Here is a 15,951-nt window from a genome sequence, read left to right on the forward strand (position 1 = left end):
TTTGAAGATGATTTTTGTTCTTGAAGCCCTTCTCTTGCAGATGATGTCTTATGGTTATTGGGCTGCAATCAGCATCAATAAGGGCCTTAATTTGGGTCGAGGATCGGTCTGTGTCTTCATGGGGGCTGTCCATGAAAACACAGACCGATCCTCGACCCACAAAGTTGGATCCTCCAGCTCAATACAGGTGAATTTTCTTTGGGTTCACCACTTGACTTTTATGTCCCATAACTCTCAGGATCTTTTGAGAAATATAAAATGGCTGTCTTACTGCGTCCAATCGCATTGTGCGGGGCATTGGGCATGCAGCTCAACAATCCTGCCACGTTCAAAGACAGAAAGCCTTTTTGCCTATGCCATCAGGAGGTCATGACAGTATGACTGCCTGAAGAACAATGACATAAACTTTTGATCAGCTGATGAACAGCCTGTTTGAGTTTTCTTCAGTTTTTTATAAATTGCCTACTCTATTTTTTGGTGCCTGTTCCTGTTTCTTCTTTTGCCATTTTAAAGCAGTACTTACAACCTGGTTACGATCCACCAGCGCAAAATGCGAATACTTGTAATGTTTCCCCTGGTCTTAAGATTTTGTTCAGAAGTGTAAGTCTCAGGTGTCCCTAGATTGTGTCTGTGAAGTTTCAGCTCAAAATATCCCACAGATCATTTATGTAATTTTAAAAAATGCCAATTTTGAGTGGAAGCAGAAACAGGCTGTTAATAGCGCATCAGAAACTCTGCCAAAAAAACATCTGTTTGGTTTTGATTATCATGTCTATCATGCAGAAATCATGCGTTTTAAAGCCATATTTGTTTAAACTTCCAATATAGGGTTTTCTGAGTGCACACATCCGAAGCGTCTGCACAGAAAGCGGCTGTCACAGGCATGTGTACTAAAAATAAACCTTCTTTTTATGTCCTATTGTGCTTAAACTGTCAAATACACACAAGTTTGTTAAAAACACACGAGTTACAAAAACAGTTGGTTATGTCTGTGAAGGTAAATAGCTAGGAAAGAAAGGGTATGTTTATATTAGATCTGTATGACAGCAGTGTAATATACAGTAAATAAATCAATAAATCCACTGCTTTCGTCTCCTCTGAGGCTGGGACTCTAAATAGTGTTCTGTGCTCTTCTGTGCAGCCAACAACAGAATGCTTTGTTTGAACTTTTGCAATGGCGTTAGAACTGGTACACTGCTGTCACCTGCAAAAACAGATTTTCATGATATGTCCTCTTTAATATGCCATTTTGAAATAAGACACAATACATTTTTAAAATAATCTAAAACAGCTAAAAATCAAAATGAAATCTGACTTTGATCATATTTCTTTATTCATTCCCTCAACAACTGTAATTTTTATTGCATTCTCACAGTCTCTGGATATACTGTAATGAGACCTGGAAAAGTCTGTATGGTTTGGGTTAGGATTAGGGTTTGGTTTAGGGTTACTTTCATGTAATTACACATAATTAATTGTTATTATAATAGTAAGTACATGTAACATGTATAATAAAATCTAACAAAATAAAGCAAATTATTTTACAATCTTATCCCATAATCAAAAACAAGTAGAATAGGCATATATTACTGAATCCTGAAGAACATTAAGATCTTTTATTATTATCATTAACACATTTAGTTATTTCATTATTTTAGATTTACTTAAATATTGACACTTGTAGTTTCAGTAAAATAAATAAATAAATAAATACAGCAGAAGTACCAAAGATACAGTTGAGGTCAAAAGTTTACACACACCTTGCAGAATCTGTGAAATGTTTTTTATTTTACCAAAATAAGAGGGATCATACAAAATGCATGTTATTTTTTATTTAGTGCTGACCTGAATAAGATATTTTACATAAAAAGACGTTTACATACAGTCCACGAGAAAAAAAAAATGACCCCATTAAAAAGTTTACATACACTTGATTTTTAATACTGTGTTGTTACGTGAATGATCCACAGCTGTTAGCTGTTTTTTGTTAAGCGATAGCTGTTCATGAGTCCCTTGTTTGTCCTGAACAGTTAAACCGCCTGCTCTTTTTTTAGAAAAATCCTTCAGATCCTACAAATTCTTTGGTTTTTTACTATTTTTGTGTATTTGAACCCTTTCCAACAATGATTGTATGATTTTGAGATCCATCTTTTAACACTGGAAAGGAAAAACAATGCATTAAGAGCCAGGGGTGTAAACTTTTGAACAGAATAAAGATTTTTCTTTCGGAACACTTTTCTTATTTTGCCTAAATATCATATTTTTCCATTTAATACTGTCCTTCAGAGGCTACAGAAGATAGTTACATGTTTCCCAGAAGACAAATTAAGTTAAATTTACCCCATTCTTCAAATTCAAAACTTTTTCACACCCTGGCTCTTAATGCGTCATGTTTCCTTCTGGAGCACCAGTGAGAATTTGAACCTTCCCTCAGTTGTCCTCAGTGTTAAAAGAAGGATCTTAAAATCATACAGTCATTGTTGGAAAGGGTTCAAATACACAAAAATGCTAAAAAACCAAAGTATTTGTGGGACCTGAAGAATTTTTCTATGTCAGTACAAAAAAAAAAAAAAAAAAGATTATTTATTAATGATATGTCACTGATATATCATTTTAAGCAGAAAGCACAGTATATAAATCTGACAGAAAATGATGCACGTTGTTTTTAGTGTTCCACAGCAGAGGGCAGTAGTGCTCTTTACTCAGTTTAAGACTGCCATCTCATCCTACATCCTGTCATGGTTCTTAAGTGTATTTGTATCAGACATATTCAATGATCCTGTTGCGTTCAGTTCAGTTGTTTTCCTGTGACATATATTTCATAATTGCTTCATTGAGTCAATGGATTGTAGAATGCAATGCATTTGGATCATAGTAATCATGCCAATTCACTGAGATGCTACTCTTCCTTGTTGCCCAAGGTTTTTTTTTTTAATTTTTGTTACTGAAGTCTGCTTTGGTTTAGCGCTGTTGGATTCAGTCCGGTTCATCTGATATCATAGTCAGGTTGGCTGAGGTTCAGCTGAGGGAAATCAAAGCAGTGTCAAGCACATCTGATTGTCTTTAACAGAAACATGTGATTACATTAGCCACCATTAAAATGTGCATTGATAATCACAGATTTCTTTACAAGGTTTCAGGGAGTGATTAAACACCATATTCAGACTCAGTGTTTTCTTTTGTTTGAAATGATGTCAACCATTTGTCCTGAATTAATTTGACTTGAAAGTAGTCTATAATCTTGCTCTGTAATGAGGGATCTGCAGGTCCACTTATAATTCACTGAATTTTAAGAGAGTTTTTTGAAGCCACAGAGCATTTTGCGATACTTAAAAAGCTTGTAAAAGAAGTTAAATGGTAATTTCCATTGTGTTTTTGCAGATTACATCTCTCCATCGCCAATACTCTCATCCATCTTTAGGAATGTGATTGATTAGTCTGCATATCCCAGCTTGTCCATCAATTAATTTATATGCCATTTGTGTGTATGACCAACACATCTCTATTAATCTTTGCTAGCACTCTCACTGTTTTCCTGGACTCTGGCTTTCAAGTATGGAAGTGATCAATGGCCCATGGTTTTGTGTAAAAACTGTTGAGATTTATGAGTCTGCAGTGGTCGGAGTGATGAATGCTCTGGCTGTGCTCTATGCGTATGCTTTTGTGGGTCCTCATTACATGTGATTGGTACATAAATGATTCTAATCAATATTAGCTCTAAAAAGAACCTAGAATGATTGGTAGGAGCTAGTGTTTTGAGTGTGTCTCTTTTAGTCAATGTGATTTAACCATCTAATGCATTCAGTATAGAGAAAGCCATTTTGAACATTTAAGGAGTGATGGGAGATGATGACCTTTAACCCGTTCTCACAATTCTATATATGTCAATATATGACAACATAAAGGCACAGTATGTAATTTTTGCCATTATAGGCAGCGTATTCAAAAATTCAAAACTAACAAAGAAACAAAGGCGTAGCTTGATGAAGGATCATGGGAGTTGTCATCTTCATCCCCACAGCTGAGGCAATCTGACGGGACTCGGGCAGAAATCATGTTCATGGATGAGCTAATGTGTTAAAGCTTTATTAACGTTACTGTAGATGAAGCAGGGTGGGGCTGAAAGCGGTGGAAGGGAAACAAAGCTGATTGCTAATGACAGACGAACACGACAAACCACTTGAGAACAGCAGCGCTTTTATTATGCCACAGTCGACTGCTTCCACTCTTTCCGGTCATGCGTATCAGATACATTTGAGTGTGTCGAAAGTTCTATTATAATGCTACTCTGTGCATTCGTCACCTGTCTAATAAAACGCATAATATATTAAAGACCCCATGAAATCAAAATTTAAATTTTTTGGCTTTTACTATGAATGTGTTAGTCTTAAAGGAACACTCCACTTTTTTTGAAAATAGGCTCATTTTCCAACTCCCCTAGAGTTAAACAGTTGAGTTTTGCTGTTTTCGAATCCATTCAGCCGATCTCCGGGTGTGGCGATAGCACTTTTAGCATAGCTTAGCATAGATCATTGAATCTGATAAGGCCGTTAGCATCTCGCTCAAAAATGACCAGTTTTAATATTTTTCCTCTTAACACTTCTCTGACTCTTCTGTAGTTACAACGTGTACAAAGACGGACGAAAAATGAAAAGTGGCGATTTTCTAGGTCGATATGGCTAGGAACTATACTCTCATTTTAGCGTAATAATCAAGGAACTTTGCTGCCATACCATACCATTCAGCCGCTGCGTAATATCATTGCGCCTGCTGCACTCATGGTACGGCAGCAAAGTTCCTTGATCATTACGCCGGAATAAGAGTATAGTTCCTAGCCATATCAGCAACTTTTCATTTTTCGTCAGGCTTAGTACATAATGTAACTACAGAAGAGTCAAGTTTTAAATAGGAAAAATATCATCATTATATGTCATTTTTGAGCGAGATGCTGTCGGTCTAATCTGATTCAATGATCTGTGCTAAACTATGCTAAATGTGCTACCGCCAGACCCAGAGATCGGCTGAATGGATTCGAAAACGATAAAACTCAACTGTTTAACTCTAGGGGAGTTGGACAATGAGCAAAACGGAGTGTTCCTTTAAGGTTATTTATAAGCTAGAGTGTTTCAAAACAATGACAAAATTCGCTTTTACAAGATATAAGCATTCAAAACGTACAGTCTCTCACTTTCGCCAATATGGATCAACGATTTTGATGACATCACCCTGCACTTCAGCTTCTTATCAAACTTTCTGTCCAATCAAATGCTCTCTAGAATCCGAAAAGTCCTGCCCTTTACACTATAAATAGACGCTGAAGCCATGGCTGAAATTGCTCGCGTGTTCATAGAATTAGTGTTTTCCCCTTATATAAAGGATAGGGAACTGTAAATAGTGTAAATATCTTTTCCATTGGGGCGAAAGAAGTCTGGTTTGGTCCAGAGAAAAGATAGCATGGAGCAGATCATATGCGCGAATAGGGGCAGACCACAAATCATATCTGACCCTTTTGAATTTTACACAGAATACTATAATTTATAGAGATATGGATGAGATTGGGGCTGTCATACGCTGTCAAATGTGGCTTTAGTGAGCTCAACGGCACTGGCCCAAGCTGTGATATATATATGTATACACATATATATATAAACGTCATTTATTATTCTTTTTAAAAAAGGGGGCGGGACTGCTTGATATGTCCCGCCCTGTCTTCCTGTTTCAGTTGAAATTACGTCAACACATAGAATAACGCTGCATGATTCAAAGCACTTCAGTGGACCTTTAAAGCGCCTTGGCGTTTAAATGTTTTCTACTAAATCGATTGTTTATGGCATCATTGGCAGGCGACGCAAGAACTAGGGACAGAACACTAATTAAAAGTGCTTATTTTTCTGGATTTAAACATTCTTGGAAACATGTGGAATAATGTTAGTACAGGACTCAGCAGAACATATTTAATTGTTCTAGTGGTTTTTGGATATTTAATTTAAAAAATCTTACATATTGTGCCTTTAATATAAATTTACGCTATAATACATTTTTATTTAGGCCTTGTCCACACTAATACGTTTTTGTTTGAAAACGCATCTTTTTCTCTCTGTTTTGGCGTTCCGTCCACACCAAGGTGTTTTTTTTTTTTTTGTCGAGGAAAAGGAGCTTTTTGAAAACGCAAAAAGTAAAAAAAAAATTCAATACGCAGTTTTCGCGTTGTAGTGTAGACTAGGAAAATGAAGTCTTTTGAAAACAATGTTGCATGGTTAGTCATGTGCCACATATTGTACCAATAGATATCCATGTTTATACCCCTGTTGTGGCGTGATTACTATGATTACTTTATGTGTTACTTACTTTACACTATTGCTACAGATGTGTTACTTTGTACACACTTCATATCACAGTCCTGCAAAGATGACAGAAAATTTACTTGCGACAACCATGAGGGCAGTTGCATTTTAGATCAAACATACATTTGGGAGTGAGTGGGACCTGGACGTGTCAGTGAATGATGAGATATTTTTTTCTAAATAAAATGGCCCTGCCAGAAGAATTACATGGAAACATATCATGTCTGTTTCATCTGTATTGTTTCGGTGAGCTTTTTTGAGGCTGTACACATGTGCAGTAAAGCGAATTCAATGTTTTCTGACGTTTTAAAACATAGTATCTGTGTTAATGTACCCTTAAAGGAGAAGTCCAATTCCCGAACAACGAATTACAAATAATTTACTCACCCCCTTGTCATCCAAGATGTTGATGCCTTTCTGTCTTCAGTCGTGAAGAAATTATGTTTTTTGAGGAAAGCATTTTAGGATTTTTCTCCATTTAGGATTTCATTGGTTCCCCCAATTTTGAACTTTCAAAATGTAGTTTAAATGCAGCTTAAAAGGGCTCTAAATGATCCCAGCCAAGGAAGAAGGATCTTATCTAGCGAAACGATCTGTCTTTTTTTTTTCAGGAAAAAAAAAATGGTATACTTTTTAAGCACAAACGCTCCTGTAGCACTAGCTCTGGGATGCGCGTCCACGACACTACGTAGTATTGAATCATGTCAAAAGGTCACGCAGAACGTAGGCCTAGTGCTTACAAAGCAAACGCGCAAAGACTAAGGAAGTGCAACTAACTCAAACGCTGCTTACAAACAAAAAGGTACAACAATGTCAGACGATTCTGAAGTTGTAGGAGAAAATAAGATGGAATTTTTCGGGCAGGAGTACACAGTCGATGAACTTGTTTCTTACTTGATTCGAGACGTGATTTGTAGTGTCATGGATGCGCGTCCTGGAGCCTGTGCTACACAAGCTTTTGTGCTTAAAAAGTATAGAAATTTTTATTTTTCGAAAAAAATTAGCGATCGTTTCGCTGGATTAGACCCTTTTTCCTTGGCTGGGATTGTTTAGAGCCCTTTGAAGCTGCATTTAAACTGCATTTTGTAAGTTCAAAATCAGAGCACCAGTGAAGCCCACTATATGGAGAAAACTCATGAAATACTTTCCTCAAAAGCCATAATTTTTTCACGACTGAAGACAGAAAGACATAAACATCTTGGATGACAAGGGGGTGATTTTAAGTATTTGTAAATTGTTGTTCTGGAAGTGGAGTTCTCCTTTAATTGCAGTTAACATGCAGTTAATTGTCTAAAAACATTACATTCATTTCACACTTAAGTATATTCTTTTTAAAGTATATAATTTCTGTAATAGGTACTCTTTTTCGCAAGGGGTTACATGACCATCAGCTTTCTTCATTTGCCCATGTGCATATTATCTGATCATGCTAAGTTCAGTTGTGATTCACTCTTGTTTATTTCCTGGAATTGTGTTATCAGTGCAGTTCATTACAATGGCTGAGGATCAGCAGTGTCCGGAGCATCTGGAACTTATGTCTATGCACTAATTAAATTCTCTCATTCATTTCCATGCTGCCTGCTCTTTCAAATCTTAATTAAGGAACATGTTTATGCGAGCTGTTAGGTCAATTTAATCTGATCTATGGCTTTTTAAGCAAGCAAGTGATTACCTCTTTACAAATTTACCCTACATGTTGGAGATGGTAAATTTCATCTATATCCCTAGTTTAGTAATGCACAGGGACTCCTCTACTTCAGCCAAAGAAGATAACTGTGCAGGCCTTGTTCTTTGATTCTGATTGAAAGTTCAGAATTCCACATGGTCATAAAGGACGTTCATTCTCTCAGTGATAAAAGGGGTTACACTGTCTGTGATGGGAGCTGATGGGAACATCAATGTGACAACAACACTGGTGTCTCACAGATGCAAGTGAGGTTGTAGACCCACTATACCCCCTTGCGTCTGACTGTAACAGGTCTTGATAGATTACTCACATGGTGCTTTGGCTGCTGGCCTGTTATTTGAGCCCTGTGAGGCAGTCTCGCCCTCTGGCTGGTGATTTACTGCCTTATGTCTCTGTAAATCAATCTGTGGTGAGTCCGTGGGCCTTCCTCTCTACCCTGCCGTGACGCACTGAGCTACTTAATGTCAGGTGCTCTATGATGAATGGAGGGCCAAATATTTGATTTGGCAAAGCTCTCAGAAGGAAATTCCTCCACTGTTTAACAAATTGGTTATTATTCTGTGTAGCTGATCAAAGAAGGATACTCTGAAGATGCTCGCTAAAGGTGTTCTGTTCACCAAATTAAAGTCATGTGGTGTGACCAATAAATGTTAGATTTTAGATTTAACAAGGTTTGAACTATGTTATTTGCCACAGACACATATTTCACTAAGCTAAATGCAAATAATAAAAACCAACTAACCGTGTAATCACGTTGAATTAGGATTTATAACAACATTAATATATTGTAATCTTGAAAACAATTTTACTTTTATTATTTCTTATTAAAATATTTTAACAGTATTGCTTATTTATAGTTGTGAACATTTTTTTTTTCAAGTTTCTTTCAAGTTAAAATCATGTGGTACAACCAATTAAATCTAAGTGGATTTTAAACTAGATTTAAAACTGTTGACATAGACGCATATTTAATAATAATTATATAATCATTTTTAAACAAGGAAACATAGCCTTCTGCACAATTATTATTTTATAATGAAAAAAAAAAGTCTCAAATCAGTCATGTGGTGCAACCAACATGCAGTAAAAAACATAAAACAGGAAAATTATGGCAGAGAAACCCCCCTTGCCTCTTAAAATATCACATAATTTGAGCTTTTTATGACAGGCGAGATTAGTTTAGGACATAAACTTCATGTTGTAAAATGTCATGTGGTGCGACTCCCCCAAAAAGTAGGCATCACCGGTGTCTGCCATTCACGAGAGTACCACAACATGCAGAAAAGAAGAATTGTTGAATAAAGTCATTATTTTGTTCTATAATTAAAAAAAATATATAATCATTAATCATCATTATGTAATAATTTTTAATTATATTTATAACAACAACAACAACAACAACAGAATCTATCTATATTTGAATCTTTTAATAATCCAATTGCTTTTCAATTGGATTATTAAAAGATTAAAACTCAGTGGGCTCAGGGAAGGTGAGAGAGACACAGACTCCCACTGTGACTCTCGCTGTTGGACAGTTTTACTTTAGAAAAACAAGTGATTTATACCCTTTATGTCATATTTTGTAATATTTGCGTTGTTTTATTTTTGTACTATGAATTTTTTTCTCATCCGTTTTTTTGAGGAGGCACACACACTAGCGGTGATTAACATTTTAGTTGACTGGTCCTTTTTTTAAGCATTTACATTTAGCATTTACATTATGGCTCTACTGCAAGATTCTTAGATTAAGAAAATCGTACATAGCCTCTTCCATCTTATGCGGGCAGGCTAAGAGCCAAAGCATGGCTGCTTTTTTTTTACCCCAGCAGGCCCATATTCTGAGATTTATGCAGCAGAATATGGACTGATAACCCTTCATCTGTTCACCGTGTGAATTATTCTCTGCTCTCACTATCTGTCTCACCCTACACAGCCAGGATTCATATGGCTGCATGGCAGAATTTGTGTCCTTCACAGCAACATGGCCAGCAGCTGAGATTGTGTGTGTACGAGTGTGTGTGTATGTGCATGTGTGTGGCCTGCCTGCCGAAATGTGTCAGTTGGTCTCTCTCGACTTTCCATTCTCCCCAGATTGCAGCACAGACTGTGAGACGTTAACGTATTCACGCCACATTTCCATCCCTCCCTTCAGAAGTGTCGTGAAACAGGGTATTAAGACGTTATCTGAAGGAGTTTCATCTCGGCAGTGAAACACAAAATCAAGAAAATGGATCTTTTGGCTCGTAACGGATTACTTTGTCCGGTTTGCGCTTTGAATGACCTGTCATGAAAAGGAAAACGTCTTCTCTCTGTTTCTTTCTCTCTGGGTTTGGTTATAGATGTGCTGATTTGGTGGATTAACCCACTGACTCGATCTTCCCTTTAGCAGACAGCCAGGAAATTAAAACAGAATCATGTCTTTTCTAAACTTTAAACTTCAGATGACCCTAGATCAGTAGCACTGCCCTCGAACTGTGAACTGTAGAGTACAACACAGTCAGAAACCTTTTCTTTTCCCTAGCGTCCACCCAAAGCCTTAATCTGAAAGCTAACCTCAAGGCAGACACTCATGTCTTCCTTCAAACCTCTATTTGACTTCATATGCTTCAAAGGCTCCAGCTGCTGGATTATAACATTCATTTGATATTTTAACAGTACTATTTCATTTTTTCCCCCATGTGACATAACAGTTTTTGCTACGTCAATTATTTCGTTACCGTTTTCAGACACCGTTTCGGTTCCACACGAGTCGCGCTGTATTTGTTTAATTTGGGATGACAAATGCCAAGTTACTTTTTAATTACACGTATGAATCGCTGTGTTATTAAAAAACAAATTTGTTTCCAGATTAAGGGTATAATGAGCATTATTAGCCGGTTTCATTACTGAAATCCAATCTCGCTTTGGCCAGTGGGGGAAAATAACCTTCCAGCAGAGAATAACGCAGTCGGTCTGAAAGCAGTTTGATGTCTCTGCTGCAATCTGTCTGCCTCTACACATAATGCCTTTGGAATGTCGAGCTCTTTTTGAACATAAATTAGCATTTAGACAAACCATCAGTCCCAAACCGAGCAGTTTCACTTGTTAACTTGCATCTAAATGGCTGTTTGGCTCCTTTGTGGACTCTGGTATAAGGCAGGCTGTTAGTTGATGAATTTGGGTTTAATTCAGTGCGGGGACGGTGCACAGGCTTGCGGGAGCCGTTTGTTTTTCCAGCGCTGACATTCATCTCCCTCCTACCTTTGCTCTTCTCCACCTCCTCGCCGCATACTGACATCCGTCTCCTTTATGTACGAGGCATCTGACATTTCTAATGTCATGCATAATCTTGACAAACAATCTTTTTCGATGCATGGAAATAACCGGCTGAAACAAATGGGAGGGCTTGCTGTTTCTTCAACTGTGGCGTATTAGTTCAAACTGAGACGGCTACGATGATAATAACGTCACTAAATGGTTCAACTTTACGGTGATAAATGATTATGCCCGTGTTTTCCGCCCCCGCTCGCACCCATCTGAAGGAAACGTGGCTTACTGTCTGCTGTTTGGGTTTCATTTCATTACGCGTTTTTAATTTTGCTCGGCTCATTCATTAAACTCACAGAGGAGCGAACAAAGACAAGTAATTAAAGCTAACAGGGCGGATCTCGTCACTATTCAGCTCAACTTTAATACACCTGAAGAGTAAATAATTAGAGCATGATATTAAAAATGGAAAGATAAAAGTGTCTGTCATGCTCAGAGATGTGTTGAAAGAAAGAAGGAATAGAGCAAGGGTGCAGGTAAGCTCGTCAAGGCTGTGAAACTATTAGCCGATAAGATTTAATTGTTTTCTTGGCTTCCCGTCTGTGGCTAAATATAGCCATTTTACCTGTAAGAGTGACTTTCTTTGAATATTATACTTGACATTGAGGGAAAAAACAAGGAAATATATTCTACTGCACAATTCTCTTTTATAACAAAGAAAAAATCTATCAAATCAGTCATGTGGTGTAACCAACATGCAGTAAAAAACATAAAACAGGAACATTTTGAGAGACCCCTTGTCTCCTAAAATATCACATAATTTGAACTTTTTATGACACAGCAAGATTAGTTTAGGACTTGAACTTAATGTCATGTGGTGCGACTCCCTAAAAAAGTAGGCATCACCACCAGCCGTCTTTCACGAGTGTACCACAACACATGCGGAAGAGAATGTTGAATAAAGTTGTTATTTTTGTTTACTTTGCGCATAAAATTATTTTCATAGATTCATAAATTTCCGGTTAAACCACTGATGTCACATGGACGATTTTAATGATGTCCTTACTACTTTTCTGTGCCTTGAACGTGGTAGTTCCCTTGCTGTCTACGCAGGGTCAGAAAGCTCTCAGATTTCATCAAAAATATCTTAATTTGTGGTCTGAAGATGAGTAAAGGTCTTACAGGTTTGGAACGACATGAAACAGCATACTAAACAATTCTCTTTTATAAGGAAAGAAAAACATCTATCAAATCAGTCATGTGGAGCAACCAATATGCAGGAAAAAAAAACATACAACAGGAAAATGATGTCAGTGTCTCTTAAAATATCACATAGTTTGAGCTTTTTATGACAAGGAAAGATTAGTTTAGGACTTGAACTATATGTTGTGAAATGTCATGTGGTACAACTCCCCCCAAAAAGTAGGCATCACCACCAGCTGCCATTCACGAGTGTACCACAACACATGCGGAAGAGAATGTTGAATAAAGTTATTTTTGTTTACTTTGTACATAAAATTATTTTCATAGATTCATAAAATTCTGGTTGAACCACAGATGTCACATGGACTATTTTAACGATGTCCTTACTACCTTTCTGTGCCTTGAACGTGGTAGTTCCCTTGCTGTCTATGCAGGGTCAGAAAGCTCTCAGATTTCATCAAAAATATCTTAATTTGTGTTCTGAAGATGAATAGAGGTCTTACAGGTTTGGAACAACATGAAACAGCATACTGAACAATTCTCTTTTATAAAGGAAAAAAAAAACGTCAATCAAATCAGTCATGTGGAGTAACCAACATGCAGGAAAAAAAAACATACAACAGGAAAATTATGTCAGTGGGACCCCTTGTCTTTTAAATATCACATAATTTGAGCTTTTTATGACAAGGAAAAAATAGTTTAGGACTTGAACTATATGTTGTAAAATGTCATGTGGTGCAACTCTCCCAAAAAAGTAGGCATTACTGTCTGCCACCATTTACAGGAGTACCATGACACACAAGGAAGAGAAGAATTGTTGAATAAAGTCATTATTTGTGTTTTCTTCGTGCACAAAAAAGGTATTTTTGTAGCTTTATAAAATTATTGTTGAACCATTGATGTCACATGGACTATTTTAACAATGTCCTTACTACCTTTCTGGACCTTGACTGTGGTAGTTCCCTTGCTGTCTATGCAGGGTCAGAAGGCTCTCAGATTTCATCAGAAATATCTTAAGATGAATAAAGGTCTTATAGGTTTGGAATGACATGAGGGTGAGTAATTAATGACAGAATTTTGAACTATCCCTTTAACATTGAGAAAAAACAAGAAAGCATAATGCACATTGGGTAATTCTGTTTTGTATGGAAAGTTTGCCTACTATAACTCTACTGAACTCTCTTACAAGGTCTAAATTCTTGCTGAAGGTGATCCATACAAATTTAATGGCGGCTCTATCCTGTAATGCCTGCATGGTCGACCATCTGTATGATTCATTTCAGCCTTTCATATTGGACTGGTGAGGTTGGGGTCTCTTAATGGGATTTGAGATGGTTGTGAAGGCTTCAGTAAACAACCATTCTTGAACCCATACACCTCTGACCCTCTGTCACTGATGTTGGGCTTTCCAGACAAGGGTCAAGAGCTACAGACACACTTGAACTTTAACAGAGAACTCTTAGCATCCCATAGGAGGGTGGAAAGTTTCTCTGTGAAATAGTTGAAAGAGTTTGGTGAAACTTCAACAGACTTAAAAATATTTTCATTGGAATAAAAGAAAATGTAGAAGATTTCATGACTGGCCATGTGTCAATGCAGCAATCACCTCAGAAAAACCTTACATGTGGAAGCCATTCAATTTGCACTTTCTATACTTTTCTACACGAGTTATAAGTTAAGTTTGTTGAGACCATGCTGCGATTGAAATGGGTTTGAACTATATTAGCTATAGTTTATTAATCTATCAGATGTCTCACTTCCCTGATTGCATTTTAATGCTGGTTTCTTATTCAAGAATTTATTACACTGTGCTTTTGATAGAGGATTTGATCCAAAAATAAAGAATATGGATAAATGAAGTAGACACATGCCTATATTTATGCATCACACTTCATTAAGAATTGTCCGTGTCTAATAATTAATTCAGAAAGACATTAAAAATGCAAACAATGCCTTGAGTACATATTTTCTATAATGAGCATGCTTTTGATTTAGAAATAAAAAGGTCACTTTGGTATTTATCACAAATCTTAGGGTAATACAACTGTCCTGATATCATAATGAAGGAAAAAGCTAATTAGTAGAAGTTTAGCATCATTTAATATAATTACTTGGTTTCCCAGAGAGGGGTTTAGACTAAGCCAGAATTAGGCCATAGTTCAATTAGGACATTTAAAGTATTTTTTATACAAAATCAAAGCCATGTGGTGTATGTTACCAGCACAATCATTTGGTGTAATCAGCATATAGAAGGAACATAAAACTTTACATTATATCAGAGAGATCATCAAATATATGCTGATTTGAAAGACTAATGCATGAGTCTTAACCTGCTCTGTGGATTTCAGCAAGGCTCTGAGTTTGTATTCTGACACTTAGAATGTCAAATCCTTTCCAGTGAGAGCAACTGAGCACAGACTCTCTTGTGGGAGTGATGAACCTTCACTCAGAAGTTTTGGCTGTCACTCATTCTTATCTAAAGAGCAGCATGTTTCACCTCTTGTGCTGCCACAGTTACTCACCCCTGCACCCTGATCTCCCCATACTCATCTTCACAGAGGAGAGAGCCATATTTAAGTGGTTTTAGGGGAGTAACAAAATGAATAAGCTCTTCTCCTTGAATGGGTGTCAGAGGGGTTAGGCACAGTCTAGTCTTGACATGCCCGTGGAGACCGGGCTCTGTGGCGGCGCAGTGGTTGACACAGTCTGCCTTGGAGCCTCTAGCTCAGCTTGTCACTCACTCTGATGCTCCGCACAGGCCAATAATTACTTTTCCAATCATAGCAGCCCAGCATCAGACCAGAGGGACCCTCAGTCAGAAACACAGCACTCAACACATCTCTTTTACTCTTTATTTCCTGTCGCTCTCTCTTTCTTTATTCTCATATTGCACTGAAGTGTGTCTCTCGCACTCAGAAGAACATGTTCATTGCTGAAGAGACCAACTTAATGATAATTTTTGGTCCTGGCAGTCCGACATCAGTGAGAATTTTCACTGTTTGTATCACTATGCTTGTCTGTGTTTGCTCCAGACCAGAGGTCTATAATAAATACAAACACTTTAGTAGTAGTATTTGTAAGGCATAGTTTATTCAAAAACGAAATTACCACATGATTTACTGACCCTAAAGCCCTGGGTGTATATGACTTCATTCTTTCAAACGAATACAATCAGTGTTATATTCAGAAATGTCCTAGCTCTTCCAAGCTTTACAATGGAAGTGAATGGGATTTAAGATAAAATTGGATGGATGAAGTCCAATTAAAAGTGCATAAATCTATCATAAGTGCAGGGGGGTTAATAAAGGCCTTCTGAGGCAAATCAATGCATTTTTGTATGAAAAAACAAGATGTTTGTACATTCTTGGCTTATGTCAAAGCATTTTTTCTTTACAAATCCTCATTTTGTACTTCTGATTTGTTATCAGTGTTTTATTTTGTGCTTCCGCTTTTGCCACTTCTGCATTTGTC

Source organism: Labeo rohita, chromosome 9, assembly GCF_022985175.1.
Source record: "Labeo rohita strain BAU-BD-2019 chromosome 9, IGBB_LRoh.1.0, whole genome shotgun sequence".
Taxonomy (NCBI): domain Eukaryota; kingdom Metazoa; phylum Chordata; class Actinopteri; order Cypriniformes; family Cyprinidae; genus Labeo; species Labeo rohita.